Source organism: Chelonus insularis, unplaced genomic scaffold (genome assembly GCF_013357705.1).
Source record: "Chelonus insularis isolate UGA/USDA-ARS -01 unplaced genomic scaffold, ASM1335770v1 contig_85_pilon, whole genome shotgun sequence".
NCBI lineage: Eukaryota > Metazoa > Arthropoda > Insecta > Hymenoptera > Braconidae > Chelonus > Chelonus insularis.
The window spans coordinates 737,418-754,794 of NW_023276773.1; the positions used below are offsets into that span (position 1 = coordinate 737,418).

The following is a 17,377-nucleotide window of genomic DNA, read 5'->3' on the forward strand; positions in this document are numbered from 1 at the left end:
TTTAGCACTTGGTCTGGAGATAGATGATGCTAATTAGCATTAAAGAATGCTAGAAAATCATTTTGATAATTGATTTTAGTGAATTATTTGTTGGTATCAGTGACCTGGTACTTTTCCTTGGTTTTTTCCTCTGTTTAGAAATTAATCATCATCAGGCAATTAGTCGTGATAAAAATAATGCAAGGATAATAATGATCGGGAAATTCCGAATTTCTATCACACCAATGGAACCATCATCAGTTAACCGGAAGTCCAGTTAGTCTAGAGTCTAGACCACGTGGAGCTATCTGGAGATCAGTATGTTTGTCTTCTGGTGAATGCATCGCCAGTGGTGGTGTAATTGATTATTTTTATTTATTAGCATGTTATTTTATGTTACATCTGAATGATAAACGTTGACATGACGTGTGCTAGGTGGATATTTATATGAAGGTATTTGATATATAATAATTCTCTATTTACGATGAATCAAGTGATAAGAGAAGGATGAGGTGGCTTAACGGCGCCAACGATCTTACTTCAACCTGTTGATATTTTATTGATATACCTACTCGACTCTCATTCCTTTTTACTCTCATCATACTTACTCAGATATATATCTCGTGCCACTTACATTATATCATCACTCTTGATTTAGATATGTCGTTGGTGATTCATTATTCCTAGCAGATACTTTTGAAATATTGATATTATGCCGGTTGATCTTGTTGATATTGATGATCATTGTAATGATGTTATACAATTGAAATTTGTCTACTAATTTGGAGAGATAGAGTGGAGTGGATATTAACGAGACTATCTAGGTTTCGAGGTTGGATGATTAAGTGTTTTATCAATATTTTTGGTAGACTTCTTGGTGTTGGAATATTGTTGCATTGAGATTTAATGTTTCCAGGACAATAAAATCCAAGTACTGGATCAGGTTTATCACCCATAGTTCCAACAAAATTAATGTTTAAATAAAGTTGAAGACATCTTGGAAAATACCTTATTTTTATCTCCACTGATTCAACCCCTTTCCAGGCTTCCGGATGTTGAATTACCATTGTCTTGGAGTGCTAAAGATCGCAAATTTCCTGGACTATAAGATCCAAGTGCTGGAAAATTATTTTTATCAATAGTTCCAGGGTAATTAATTTTTAAACAAAGATAAGTCTCTTCTGGGTGAGTTTTAATTTTTTAATGATTGATAAAAAAAAACCTGGCAAGGTTGATGGATACTTTTTTAACTATGGAATAGTTAGGTCTTTTATAATTAAGAATTGATCAATTTTTTAGTGGCCATACCAGCTGCAGGTGGACAATAAAAATGATGTTGAGAGGTATCAATCTTCTATCATGTAAATCCGGTTTGACTGGAAAGTTAATTAATTAATTCGGATACCCACACTCGTCGAGTCATTCCACTCACGCACTCCGACTTGCTTCGGGCGATCATTTATGTCACATTCACGCCTTGGGTTTCACACTTGTAACACCACATGTGTGTACCACTTTAATGCACTCTAATGTCCACCCTCAACCTTATTTATTTATACTCATCATGCACGCCAAGGTGTAGGTGCACAACCCCTCGAGTAACGCTCACTAATTATATCCTTTTCTCTTCATCTTACATACACTTTAGTCTCAGTTTCAATGATTTTTTATCAACGAGGAAATCTTAACTACTCTTTATCTTTGACAAACATCTACTGATAGCTTTGAGACAACATCATGTCGAGATGCTTATGAATTTTTTTAGAGGCTTCTAGATGTTGGAGGATGCTTTTCTTGGTATGCTAGAGATCGAGAATCGGGTGTTCTATAAGATAGACTGATTGTCAAATTCAAATAATCACAAGTTTAGCTGCAAATAATTGTTAAAGATGAGAAACCCAATTTTTGATTATTTAATTAGCTAGTAAGTCTTTTGATGATGTTTGTTAATTTTTTCAGAGACTTCTAGGGATCAGATAATGGTTGTATTGGAGTGCTAGAAATCGAGAATCGGGTGCTTTATAAGATGCAATAATTACCTAATTTTTACTTCCACAACTTGAGCTGAAAAAAATTTTTAAAGGTGAGAAATCCAACTATTAATTATTGAATCAATAAATAAGTCTTTCAATACTTTTATTAATTTTTTTCAGAGACTTCCAGGCATTATGGGATGCTTTTCTTGGTGTGCTAAAGATCGAGAATCGGTTGCTCTACAAGATAGACTGGCTATCAAATTTTTATAACCACAAGTTTGGTTGAAAAAAATATTTAAATGCAAAAAATATCACTTGAAGCTGCTAAATCAAAAGCTTCATCCTTCAGTATCTTTCTCAAAGTTTTTTAAATACTTCTCCACATCCAAAATGGCTTTTATCGGTATGCTAGAGATCGGAAATCGGTTGCTCTACAAGATAGATTAACCACCAAATTTTAATAACCCCAAGTTTGACCATAAAAAATGATTGAAATCACCATTGATCAAAACTTGAATATTTTTATTCCATAAAAACTGCCAGCGAATAAAATCAGTAGAGAAAAGTGGCCTGAGAGGGGCGTCGGTTTGTGTTCAAACGTGTCTGTTATCTGATGGCGGTCCTAGTGCTCTCGTAAGATTGTGGGCATACACGGCGGCGATCGCGTTGTCAAACTCTATCCCGAGCAAATCTCCGGTCAGGCATCCTGCGGCGCCGAGACTCCCGCTATTGTACACGCGGTCCTGCAGCACGCGGGTCTTATATTCTCAGAAAACTATCGGTCTGCTATAACTTATTAATATTTTTCGAAGGAAAGTCACCTACTTTGTGCCGAGGCAACAAAGTCCACACATGTGTTGGTGTCCAGGCTCAAGCACACACTCTAAAAGAATAAAAGAAAAAAGAAAAGGCAATAATCCATGCAGACCAACAAGGGCATTTGAGAGAGAAGGATCAATAGATTGATGATCGAATGCAGTTAAAATTATTGCAAGAGACAAAAGCCATGTAGGTCATGTGTTAATATCGATGGTGCACAACTATATCATCCCGTGGGAACAGAATTCGGCGACGTTGCAAGAAAGGTGGAGACTCGATGATGCCAACAAAAGCACCTAGACCTTTTGCGGCCGATCTTTTAAGACTGTTTAAGAGGAGAAAAAGGATCTATTCTTCTTCAGAAGATGTATTTATTTGAGTGTCGCGACCAAGCCGAAGAATGACTCAGAATAGTCACCAATAGTCAGCAGCTAATATCTCATCAGCCTGGCTTTTCAATCCGTGATTTTTTAGGTGATGGCTTGTTAGGGAAATTTTCTGGTTAGGAAAAGGTCAGTTTTTATTCTCTAGTCAAATAAATCTTTAACTTGGAATATTCTTCAAGGATTTATCTCTTGATTTAGTACTTAACAATTGTGTGGTAAGGATTTGAAATATTTTTTTCAGCTAAATTTGTGGTTATAAAAATGAGATAATTCATGGATTTTATAGAGCATTTGATTTTTGATGTCTAGGAGATCAATAAAAACTATTTTGGATACCAAGAAGGTTTTGAAAAAATTGATAAAGACATTAGTGGTGTTGGATGTTCAGTTAATAGACCACCAATGATGGTTTTTGTGTTTAAAAAATTTTTTACAGCTAAACTTGTGGTTTTTTTGATGTTTTAATTCATGGATGTTATAGAGCATACGATTTCTGATGTCTAGCATACCAATAAAAGCCATTTTGGATGTGGAGAAGTATTTAAAAAAATTTGAGAAAGATACTGAAGGATGAAGCTTTTGATTTAGCAGCTTCACGTGGTGTTTTTTGCATTTAAATATTTTTTTCAACCAAACTTGTGGTTATAAAAATTTGATAGCTCGTTTATCTTGTAGAGCAACCGATTCTCGATCTTTAGCACACCAAGAAAAGCATCCCATGATACCTAGAAGTCTCTGAAAAAAATTAATAAAAGTATTGAAAGACTTATTTATTGATTCAATAATTAATAGTTGGATTTCTCACCTTTGAAAATTTTTTTCAGCTAAAATTGTGGAAGTAAAAATTAGGTAATCATTGCATCTTATAAAGCACCCGATTCTCGATTTCTAGCACTCCAATACAACCATTATCTGATCCCTAGAAGTCTCTGAAAAAATTAACAAACATCATCAAAAGACTTACTAGCTAATTAAATAATCAAAACTTGGGTTTCTCATCTTTAAAAATTATTTGCAGCTAAACTTGTGATTATTTGAATTTGACAATCAGTCTATCTTATAGAACGCCCGATTCCCGATCTCTAGCATACCAAGAAAAGCTTCCTCCGACATCTAGAAGCCTCTAAAAAAATCAACAAAAAAAGCATAATAATCATCATCTCTACATGTCTACTTCTAATTACAACTTAGTCATGTACAAAACGACTTAACCCCACACGAACAATAACCCAACACCGAGCAGTGAAAGAGAGAAAGTCTGACAAAAAAGAATTCCCACCGAATGTGATTAAACTTGCTGAGGTGTATAATCCCAGCGAGGATGCAGTGTAGTTTCCGCGTTGGCTGATTGCATCCAACGCAACCCAATTGTCTATATATATATATTCCTATAGTTAAATCTACCGACAAAGTTTGCTCTTGCCTCCCCCTGACATATGCTGCTGTCTCAGTCAACTTATGTTTGATGGTAGAACAATGAGAATGATGTCATTGCACACAGGACACATTAAGTCATACCTTGTATGGATTTGAGCTTATTATATATCAGACAATTGAATATGTCAAAGCATAGAGTAATACTTTAAATGATAGTTATAAATCAAATGTCTGATAGTTAATAATTGATGATAAAGTTGATATTAGTGATGGTATGAAAAATATTATTGAACATGTCGGCTATTACAAACACTCTGGCTGAATAACAGTAGTCAACATAGCAGTAGAATTCTTGCAAGCTGCTCTTTCTGCAGTATTCCCCTCATTAGGGAACTGAATGTGGAAGGTAATTGATGCTTTCATAACTTGGCAACATTCCTACTACCTGCGAATAGTTGAGTTTTTACAGCGGCCTCGTTAAAGGTGACAATAAGTAGTTAGCTGTTTCCAGGTAAGATCTACCTTTCCTACTCGCTCCATTTCTTCACCCTGCCAATTTTATATACTATTTACTCGTCAGACTATGTTCAATGCACGTCAAGAAATATATATATGTGTTTGATATTAATGCTGAAAAAAATTATTACGCTTATTAGTTATATCTAGGAATGGTGCTTTGGTTAAACGAGAAATACGTTTACCTGAATGTTGCTTTATCTGGTGATATTTTTGTTCTTATTTTTTTATCAACATGAAGTTGTTTTATTTTAATAAATGTTCCGGTTTATGATGATAGATTTGAGCCACTTTCAAATAGTCCATGTTTTTTTAATTGGTTTTGATTAGATGGAGGAATTGTTTGAAAAGATATCATTGATGGAGTTGGGTTATTGTTGATTTTTTTAGAGGCTTCTAGATGTTGGAGGAAGCTTTTCTTGGTATGCTAGAGATCGGGAATCGGGTGTTCTATAAGATAGACTGATTGTCAAATTCAAATAATCACAAGTTTAGCTGCAAATAATTTTTAAAGATGAGAAACCCAATTTTTGATTATTTAATTAGCTAGTAAGTCTTTTGATGATGTTTGTTAATTTTTTCAGAGACTTCTAGGGATCAGATAATGGTTGTATTGGAGTGCTAGAAATCGAGAATCGGGTGCTTTATAAGATGCAATGATTACCTAATTTTTACTTCCACAATTTTAGCTGAAAAAAATTTTCAAAGGTGAGAAATCCAACTATTAATTATTGAATCAATAAATAAGTCTTTCAATACTTTTATTAATTTTTTTCAGAGACTTCTAGGTATCATGGGATGCTTTTCTTGGTGTGCTAAAGATCGAGAATCGGTTGCTCTACAAGATAGACTGGCTATCAAATTTTTATAACCACAAGTTTGGTTGAAAAAAATATTTAAATGCAAAAAATATCACTTGAAGCTGCTAAATCAAAAGCTTCATCCTTCAGTATCTTTCTCAAAGTTTTTTAAATACTTCTCCACATCCAAAATGGCTTTTATCGGTATGCTAGAGATCGGAAATCGGTTGCTCTATAACCTCCATGAATTAAAACATCCAAAAAACCACAAGTTTAGCTGTAAAAAATTTTTTATTATGTACAACATACTCATTTAATAAAAAAAAACACAACAAATATTATCATCTCATCATCTAGTTATTTACTATTAAAAAAGAAAAACGTTTTTTATCATTCATTTAATCTATTTATATCTCTCTTGTTAATACTTAATGAAATCCATCAATTGCAAAAAAACATTTTTCCATACATTTTTTCCTCCTCAATAAAAAACCCTGTTCTATTTTAGAATATAAATGAAAAAACCCCTGACTCAGCACAAACCCAGGTAAATATTTTCAAAAATAGTTGCAATGTATAGTAAATTAGACGTATCACATAGAATTATGTGAGAACATTGCTAATGATGATTAGAAAAAACAAAATAAAATAAAAAAATACCCTGAATATGATCATTTTTGATAATTACATGATCAGCAATAAACGGTAATTTCATGTGTATAAAAAGTTTGAAATCTGTATGTGATTTAGTCTGCATGCTTATATAATTTACATGCATGTACGTGTGAAGGTTCACAAATTAGCGGAAGGTGCGTGTAACGTTGAGTGTGCCAGCGAGCACTAATCACTGTGATTGCAGGGAGTGCAACCGTCCGTCAGATAATATTCTCATAATTGGTTCAGCTCCTGTCAATCTGTCTCGTTCTTGCACGACATCTTAACCTACACTTGAACGTATATACCATCGTCGTCACGAATATAACAAGCCAATTTTCGCAAAATCCATTGGTCCTTCTGCGAAATATACATTTCTACACGTTTATTATGTACATAAATAATATCAATTTGTCGTTACATAAATATACTTACATGTAGGGTGAATGGTGAGCCTCATGTAATTTTTCTCTTTCAACTTTCGTTTTAAAAAGACCGAAAAATTGAATAGGAATATTTTTTTCAAGGTTTTGATGTTTATTTTTTCTATTTTAGTTGTTTTATCTCTTAATGAAGACTCGTGGGTTTATTGGAGTGAGTTGGATGTGTTGTGGGAATTTCCAACTAGTAGCTGCTTACTGTTTGTTAGCTGAGATTTATTGATATGATTACTGAATCAGTTTATGCGCTACATTTTGGGAATTTTCGAAGAATTATTTGTACTGAGATATAACTGGTATTTTTTATTTATATTAAGATTGAGCTTTACTAACCTCAAATTTTTCTCGTTAAACTGTGGATTTTTTATTTGTTTTTTTCACGTAAAAAATATTTAGAAGTATTTAGAAAAGTGATATACACGTTGTAGAAGAAAGATTAATAGTACAAGTGTAATAATAATTGTAAAATAAATAATTTTTCAATAAAGGGCTCATGACAGGTGCGTCCGCCATGACACCTCGAAATTCACTGAAAAATTATTTTATTTTGCGATTATTATTGCACTTTTACCGTCAATCTATGTTCTCTGATATGCATACGACTTTTCTAAATATTTTTTATTAAAAAAACATATGAAAAATGCACAATTAGACGAGAAAAATCCTGAGATGATTTGAGGTTAGTAAAGTCCAACCTAACAGTAAGCATTTTTATGTTTATTAACTCACATAAAATTATTGTAATAAAATAAATTTACACATTTTTATTATTAATCCACTTAAATATATGAAAACTTTGATTTTTCAGTCTATTTAGGTCCTAGAAGTCAAAAGGGATAATATTTTTGCATACAAAACCTCTTTTGAAGTGCACAAAATTGGGTTATTCAACTGTTCGTTGTCTCTCATCACCTCCTTCCTCAGGGTGTGTATATGGAGGGCAGTCTTGCAAATATATTTATGTCGAATAATATCACATCATCACGAAATGGATCTCGTGGGAGCTGATGGGAAACCAGTGAGATTGCAAAACGCAAAATGCTGGCATATCGCGTTTTTCGCGATTCTCTCACGATGATTATTTAGCCAGTTTACCAGTTAACGTAAGGGGAAAAAAGGGTAAAATAAAAGAAATGAAAGAAAGAAAAAAAAACGGGTCCTGACGGTGAATCTCGTGTACGGCCACTATACACAAGTGCGCACGAGGGACAGAAATTGTTTTGCCGTGCCGTATAATTTTGTGGAGGGCCGCAGTCATCATGTATCATTTGCAACAAATTATAAATTCATTATTTCACAATTATCATAATGCATTTGCAAAAATGCCGATGACCTGAAGCCACATAGATATGTATATATATATACATATGTGTATTTATATATGCTTGTATTGTATGCCGTGAATAATTCTAGCTCGATCGGCCCCAAAACCGGCTACACGCCATACAATTCCAACTCAAAATGTATGTCTTTGAAAATATGCGCTAATATATCCTGGTGAATATGCGAATAACCATCGCCTGGTGGAGTGTATCTGGTTACCATTAATGTCAACCACACACCAGAGGTGTTGGTGATCGTATTTACTGGACACTTATTCAGATACTTCTTGGTGATACCCAACACTAGCTGTATGGTATTGATACACTCTGAGGAATAATTAAGGGATCAGATGGTGATTTAAATTTTTTTTGAGCACTGCATTTTGTTTGTAAACTACAGTTAAATGGATTTGAGAATGTTTTTTTGGATTTATTGAAGTGTTTGTCGAAATTTATTGATAAAGAATTGGAATGATCTTCATGAACACTACAGGAGACTCATAAAGCAAACTTTTATTGAGTTATAAAATATTTTTATTTATTGGAAAAAGTTCTCAGTGGGGTATTTTAGTGAAGGGATGTTTAAATGTATACTTTGGAGCTTCGAATACAGTCATCATATATCAACATATGTAATTGTTTTAAAATTGACATGATTTAGAAAGAAGAATGATTTTGTAGGTTTAGGTATTGACGGGAGTTCCTGTTTGATTAATTTTTTTAAGGATCAAGGATGGTTGGTAAAAATTATCCAATGGATCATGATGATAGAGAAAGAAACGAGCTTTAAGATGCATTTTTAGTGGTTAGAATCGGAATATTTGTTGCCAAGATACAGCTTTTCAAAGATCAATCAAGAAATTGCAATTTTCCTAGATGACCTTTTCTGCTGATACTTTTTTAAATATTTTTTTTCTCAAACTTTATGGATACCATTTTAAAGAGGAGACTCTCAGCTTTTTAATGACATCCTTAAAAATATCCTAAGACCATTTCCCCAGGACTTACAAGGATCTAAAGTTCAACCTACTTCCACATTTAGCAAACCTAAATGAACTCCAACTTATTTTACCGCTAACAAAATCCAGGGAATTTTTCTTACTTAAACCAATTATTTCCTTCAAAAGAACTAATCTGAAGCTTTCAAATGCGCCTAGATTCACTGCAATACCACCAGTTGTTCCCAAATTATCGTTATCTAAAGCCAAAATAGAGTTTCTTCATCAAAATAATTTCAGTCCAACTCCAAACTACACTTCTTACTCAGGAAAAAAAAAAATCTTTAAAACAATTTCTCTTGCAAAAAAGTATCTAAAGACGGCAAACAAGCATCCCAAAACACCTAAACATCACTCCAACGAATTGTTTTTTACAATAAAAAAGATGCAGTCTAGCATGTTGATGCCGATGACGTATCGATCACTGTGTAAAAGCATCTTTTGTGTAAAAGGCGGCTGTATATTTTACTTTCTGATGGCTTTCGTGATGAGCTGGTTTTATTCGGGCCGGCGGTCGGTCTGTAGTCCGTAGAATATAAGCAAGGATATAGAGTGTGGGTTGCAGCTCAGTAATTACATAGGGCTCGCGGGTTGGCGAGTAACTCCCACTTAAACACTCGTCGAGTACTAAATATTAATGCATATTTAAATAAACCGCCGACGGAACAAAAGCGCAGGTCGGTATTTGAGCCCTAAGCTGAATGTTACACGCCGTAAACACGCTGCTAACGAGAGTTGTTTCTAACTCTTCACCACTCACTTTATCATATTCCAAAGATCCATCAAATCCACTTATTTTTCTGGCCCTCCCTCGACTTGGTCATAGCAAAGAAAAATGATTGGAAAACACTGATTTATTTACCTGCTGTCAAGATACTTGGTCATTTACTTGTACTTAATTGCACTTGATTCAACCATCGCAACTGTAAATCACTGACTTGCTGCCTAGTGTTGTCCAGGTCAGGCACGCCTGCAGTCATCGATACGATGTAATTACATCTATCAAGCTGGACTGGCTTATATGGTTATAACGCGGGACAAGTATGAGCTGATGAAAGCAATAGAGAAACATAGATTGTGAGTAATTAATCGCTAATTTATTGTAACAATCTTGGAGAATTTTTTTTTTAATTGAACCATTGACATTCTAACTTTGCTTGAGAAACCTGAGAATAGCTGATCACTGTCTTTGGGATTTTTTTTAAGGATCAAGGATGGTTGGTAAAAATTATCCAATGGATCATGATGATAGAGAAAGAAACGAGCTTTAAGATGCACTTTGAGTAGTTAGAATCGGAATATTCGTTGCCAAGATACAGCTTTTCAAAGATCAATCAAGAAATTGCAATTTTCCTAGATGACCTTTTCTGCTGATAGTTTATTTAAATATTTTTTTTTCTCATCGAGATGAATTTTTTTCTCAAACTTCAAGGATACCATTTTAAAGAAGAGACTCTCAGCTTTCTAATGACATCCTTAAAAATATCCTAAGACCATTTCTCCAGGACTTACAAGGATCTAAAGCTCAAGGTAATTTTTCTTTATTTCTGAATTGAAAAAAAAATTCTATCAACTTTAAATAAATAAATAAAATTAAAATTCCAGTTTGAAAAAATCATTTCAAGGTCAAGATGTGTCCAACATCCTTCAAGAACCTCTAAAGACAGAAGTGGGATAACGCCAACGATCGTGAAATCTCTAGAAGCAGCAAAAAGTGTCTGTTGACTGATCACGTGTATAAAACCCATCAAAGAGTAGTTGTCGTTCAGAGTATGTACATATATACATATTCACATATTGGAGGACTCGAAAACGTCTCGAGGGCCTTTGGAGAGTAGATGAAGACCACGTTGAAGCATCGTACGACCGACCAACAAGCTTTACTGGGCGTACGCTTATTAAATTTGCATATTGCAATTTATAGTGCACTGTACACTACCATCTGCTGTTGATCATGATAGTATTGTTCATCCAAAAGAATCCAAAAACAACTAAAAAATCATTTAATATCAACCCTTTTTAATATTGCTTAGCTAATTGTAAGTCTACACATTCTCATATCAACTCCAAAATGTAATGGAAATTATTCAGCTGATAAACTAGGTGGTGACTTGAGCACTTTATCGATGAAATATATCTGTACATGTTTTTTTCAGTTGTGGTCACAAGAGTCCATGAGCTTATCATATATGGTCGCTGACTGTTTACCGCCCTGAGCGATCTCCAGAGTAATTCTATCTCGGTTGTTCCAAGTGTACAGTCAAGTAACTTGAAGCAATGGTCGATATGAATTGATCAGCTAAGAATTTCTGGAATAAAAAAAGGTAAAAATGCTTGATGAAGATAACGAATGAATGTAGATATAAAAGAATGTAGCAGCAGAAATGTAACCTGTCGTCGTCACCACACAATAATTATGGTCCACTAGTTCAACTAGGGTATAAGCTCTTGTTGCTATCTCTATCTCTAGTGGATTAGCATTCATATGAATTAATGTCCCAGTCATATTGGTTTGTACATTTAAATAGGATATAGATATTAGATTGGCAAATATCATTAACGCGGCCACCCTGCCGGAACGAAACAAACGCCCCATTACCTATTATGTGTTTAACTCATTAATCATTGATCGCGTCTGCAACTCACATTAGCTACTTTATTGTTACGCACTCTAGCCACACTTGACAATCTCATTTGTGTTAAATAAAAATCCTCTTAGAGGTCCTTGAAATGATTTTTTCAAACTGGAATTTTAATTTTATTTATTTATTTAAAGTTGATAGATTTTTTTTTTCAATTCAGAAATAAAGAAAAATTACCTTGAGCTTTAGATCCTTGTAAGTCCTGGGGAAATGGTCTTAGGATATTTTTAAGGATGTCATTAAAAAGCTGAGAGTCTCCTCTTTAAAATGGTATCCATAAAGTTTGAGAAAAAAATTCATCTCGATGAGAAAAAAAATATTTAAATAAACTATCAGCAGAAAAGGTCATCTAGGAAAATTGCAATTTCTTGATTGATCTTTGAAAAGCTGTATCGTGGCAACGAATATTCCGATTCTAACTACTCAAAGTGCATCTTAAAGCTCGTTTCTTTCTCTATCATCATGATCCATTAGATAATTTTTACCAACCATCCTTGATCCTTAAAAAAAATCCCAAAGACAGCTATGATCTGCTATTCTTCTCAGGTTTCTCAAGAAAAGTTAATCAATGCTAAATTTTCTAAAAAAACTAATATTAAAAGAAAAACGGGTTGATTGATAGAATTATCAATGATAAAGAATCCATCTAAATAAACTAAAAATTTTATCAAGCCATGAAGAAATAAATCCTAAACTGAGTTCATTGCATCAATAACCTTCTTCTCTGAAACTCTATCATCCAGCCTCCGATAATGTCTACGAGCGATATATTTTGTCATATCTCAAGCACGATACGATCAGATATTAATTACCACTCCAACTCCACCAGTTACATCCTCTCAGTTAGAAAAAGAAGTCTCGTGAATCAACATGCAATGTAGTAGAAGCAGTACTCTAATCTCAATCGTCTCAAATGACTATTTTTAATTTAAATCTCCCACGTTGGCTACTTAGTTTCAATATAATCACTCGTGTCAATAATCTTTCACGTACTACCCAAGTCCCTCACATATTACTCGAAACAGGTTTGCATAATATAGACACTAATTTTATTGGTTTTTCAGGATGATTACCAGCTTAATTATTGGTTCTGGATATTTACATAATTACTACTGAGATAGTAAAATCTCAATTAATAATGCATCTAATAATATTCTACGGGATTAAAATAAATGAATAATTAAATTAATATTCATATTAATGATAGAGTTGGAGCAAATGACAAATACAAATTGGTGAAGAAATTGAAGTCAATGATATTGAGAAGCTGGTCTAGTAATTAGGCATTTAACTTTCTCTTGTTGCTTGTTACAGATGCAAAAATGATGGAAAAAAGTGCAAATGGAAGGATCAAAGGAGTGTGAGCAAGTCCTACGCTGGTTAAGTGCTGGAGGCTAAGTGGAGGGAAAGAGACTTGAAAGCTAAAAGGGTCGATGACGAGAGAGTTCGGAAATGTACGTCCCACGTGGGTGAGTTAGTGTAAAGACATCCGTTCACCGGTTATCTGAGGTGAGAGGGAGGGAACGTAATGCGTGGGTGGCACCGAAGGGGTGAACATTTCAGGTGCTACTCTTTTTTATTATACTCGTATTTCATTTACGGATATTCATGAGTTTTTCTTCTTGGTTCTGATCATTGCTCTGATCGTGTTATTGCTTCAATTACTGATAACTTGCTCAAAAATAACTAAGTAAACTATTTTTTGATCGTCAAAATATTTTTAATTTATCCTTCAAAGATTATCCAGCATCTAGAGACATTAAAAATGAATCTAAGATTTCTTTTGTTGCTTTTAAAAATTAATTTCAACTTTAATATTGTTGGTATTGGAGTATTTAATTGAATTTGATGGATTAAAATAAATCTATTGGAAACATTATGCACTAAATTCAAACCAATTGAGTAACCAGAATATTCTAGCGAAGTGTGTTTGGACCACTGGCATCGGAGACCTACCTAATAGCTAAGCTACGGTTGTTGCCAATGATGGTAATTATATGTCTAATTGAATGATATTATTCTAAAGAAACTTTGTTAATTATTGGACAAACCTTTTTTGTAGCCAACCTAATAACTATTAGGCAATCTTTGATTTTCCAGCATGATTCCTGATAGTATGTAGGTTTTTCTTGATAGAAGATCATGTCTACCTTCCAAAAGATTGTCTGCATTCAATAAAATCTTCATTACTTTGATGTTCAGTTTGTCATCATTGTCGTTCATCATCGAAAAGCCAGCTAAGAACCTACATGATAAAAAGAAAAAGAAGTTAGTAATGATTAAATACTTAATATACCTGGCTTTTACTCAAAGACATCAAATAATTGTTGATAGAAAAAAAATGAAAAAGTAAATTTAATTACCAGAACTTTAGGATGTAGAACCTCGATGAGTTGTATTTATTGAAGAAGAATGAACCATCATCATGAGTAAATTTTTCTCAACTCCATTCCAAACATTCACTTCCATAGTCATTGTGGCAGCAACATATTTATCCTAACACTGATTCCAAAGTGTGCAAGTTAGGCGCATCTCCTGCTGCAGTGTCTGGACGCCCACACACATGAGCTAAGATTATTCTGAACAATCACAGTGGTAGGAATTATTACTGTGTGTGATATAAATTAAAATTTTGCGAGGCATTTACAAAAATGAACAGTCATGTGGCTAGTGGAATATATAAAGTATGATATTTATACGAGTTAGTGAATTATTGACAATACATTGGAGATATGAGAAGTTTAAAAAAGTGAGAGGATAACAAAGGAGGACACGAAGAAGAAGAAGAAGAAGAAGCCTGGAAGCTGTCTCTCGATCCGGTTTCCAGGCCAAATTCACAATGTCAATGTATATAATCCGGGTGAAAGGACTGGTGCACTAGGAAGGACTCAAAACCATACACAACCTCATTATTTACTCAGAGCTTTCGCATAAACTCAAACGTTCAATTATTGACATAAAAATTCAAACATTTTTCGTTGGTTTTTGTTCACGCGTACTTGAGTTATTTTTTTTTTTAGTGTACTCTTTTCAACGACACTGACTTGTATAGCGGAAGTTTTCACACATCTGCATCAGGGATAGCTGCTTTCTTGGGCGTTCCTGGCCTGAGTGGTCCATATCTTTGAACGCCCACCATGTCTTTGCCACGAGTTTCATTGTCGTCGCGAAACTTCAACGCCCATATCATCTATTAATGCTTTCATGCGATTTATATGAATAAAAAACACCTCTCTTCCTACTTCGTCACCTTTGTGTACGATATTTAAAATCATTGTCTTCAAAAATTACTTTTAACGCTTTTTCTCACTCACTAGGTGGCCTTGATTTCTTTTTTTTACTGTTCAAACACATTTAGACGAACTTTCAGAGTCTATTTTTATCATCAGACCCTTTTCAAATCAGCTATAAATCCTATTTTTTAAATTAAACCTTGTTTGGATCTACTTAAAACCTTTTTTCTTTCATTATACCTTTTATAAACCTATTAAAGGTCTCATTTTTCATATTAAACCTTTCCTAGATCAGTTTAAGACCTTTTTTCTTTCATTAAACCTTTCCTAAACCTCCTAAAGGCCTCATTTTAATATTAAACCTATCCTAGATCTGCTTAAGACCTTATTTCTCTTATTAAACCTTACCAAGATCGAATTTGAACCCTCTATCTTTCATAAAAACATCCATATTGATTTTCTTCAGTCTTTTTTTCATCAAAATGCCTCCTAGATCAACTCCAGACCTTCTTTTGTTCATCAAAGCTATCCCAGACCCTTTCTTGATGCTCCTTTTCCAACATAACCTGTAATAAATCAAGAAATTTATTTCTATAATATTTAATACGTCAGCTAAACTATGTCTTGATAACGAAAGATATTGAAAGAAAAAAAAAGAAATGACTTAAAAACATTAATAAATTTTATTACCTCAATTATATCGTCATTGTTATCAGCAACAGACAAATATTGAGGCTTGCACGAACTTGTCTAAGCGTGCAAAGGCATGTGAAAAAAATTTTTTTTTCGTTAGTGTACTTAAACTAATAAATACATTAAAAAATGTTGGATATAGATAATGATGGTATCAGTGTGAACTGATGAATGAATCAAAGCTTGTGAGTTATTTCGTTAGTGTAAGTAATAAATGAATGAATGAAAACGTAATTTCTGCTCATGAATCATTGATAAGACGAAAGGATCAATATACTTGATAGTGTCACACTTGCGAGTACCAACTATACAATGATGACGTGATGCTTTGAAGTCATAGAATGTGTACAATTGTAATCGTGCAATAAATGGCACACCTTTAATGTAATCAGAGCAGCATTTTGCAATTTACAGGTTATAAAAATGGACAATATTCCATTGCTTGATACCTGAATATATAAATTGTCATAGTGAGGATATTAAATTCATTAAAGTTATTAAAGTCATGTGGATATAACGTAAAGTTAAAATGACATAAAAAAATATTTAATTAAATCTCACATAGGTACTGGGTGATATAGTTAACTGGTCTGCTCACTCACAGGAAAAGATCGTGATCGGATCGGGCCAGACTGGCTGGCGGCAACTACGTTGTCGCTCAAGGCAACAATGACGTCAGTTACTTTCCGCCCATACGTTTATCGTACCAACTGCTATACATATAGATATACCACTCAAGAACGTTGTTATTTCATCCACGTGACAAGATACATCAACTTGTTGCTACCACACACTCATCCATTTTGTTTTTCTCCTTAGGCTTTCTTCAGGTGATATTTCATACTAGTATTTCGCGAGTTTTTAAGAGGTGTGCTCTTCAATGATACTTCAAGAAAGAATTATTTTCGCTTATTGTGACTTAAATGTTGGATACTCAACATGACTGGTCTTTCATCATTTTTTTTTTTTTTTGACACTTCCTTTGGTCGGAAAGTACTTGTATTGGTTGTCTAGAAGATCGAGAAAGTTCTAATCTACATCATCATAGTGTTAGTTTGACATTATTTTAATTACTTTAGACGTAATTAATTTTTAAATGCAACAATTGTAAACATTACAAAAATTTGAGGTTATTTTAATATTAATTGATTCAACTTGATAACCATATTTTTAGTGACGACTAATTACAAGTAAATATTGTAAAAAACTTGAGTACTATCACATTTTCTAGCTTTTATTCTAGGTCTAGAATACAAGAAAGTTCTAACCTATAACATCTAGGTGTTAGTTCCAATAAATTTACATTACTTTGATCGTAATTGATTTTTAAATGTAACAATAAAATGTTAATTAAAAATATAATTGTTTTGATGGTTAAATTATGTATAATTGTTTTTTTTATGTCTTTATAATGACTTGAATATACTTTCATTACTACTGTATAGCTCAAGAAAGTTTCAATCTAAAAGATCCAGGTGTTGATTTAATTTTATTCTTATCAGATGAGTCATAAATAATTGTTGAATGTAATCATCACAAATG

General features: G+C 33.4%; 1 protein-coding gene across 4 annotated transcripts in view; it reads right to left on the minus strand.

Annotated features, from left to right (window-relative positions):
• Positions 1-17,148, minus strand: part of LOC118071500 (uncharacterized) — a 30,661-nt gene extending 13,513 nt beyond the window's left edge. The window contains exons 1-6 of one of the 4 annotated variants that reach the window (XM_035090683.1): positions 16,397-17,148; positions 16,213-16,284; positions 15,833-15,892; positions 15,551-15,708; positions 14,273-14,488; positions 13,961-14,154 (exon numbers count right to left, since the gene is read on the minus strand). The gene's annotated coding sequence lies outside the window, so the exon portion shown is untranslated. Of the gene's footprint in view, positions 1-13,960; positions 14,155-14,272; positions 14,489-15,550; positions 15,709-15,832; positions 15,965-16,212; positions 16,285-16,396 lie in introns of those variants that run through there. The other 3 variants (XM_035090681.1, XM_035090682.1, XM_035090680.1) reach the window with 3 other exon arrangements.
• Between the last annotated feature and the right edge of the window lie 229 nt (positions 17,149-17,377).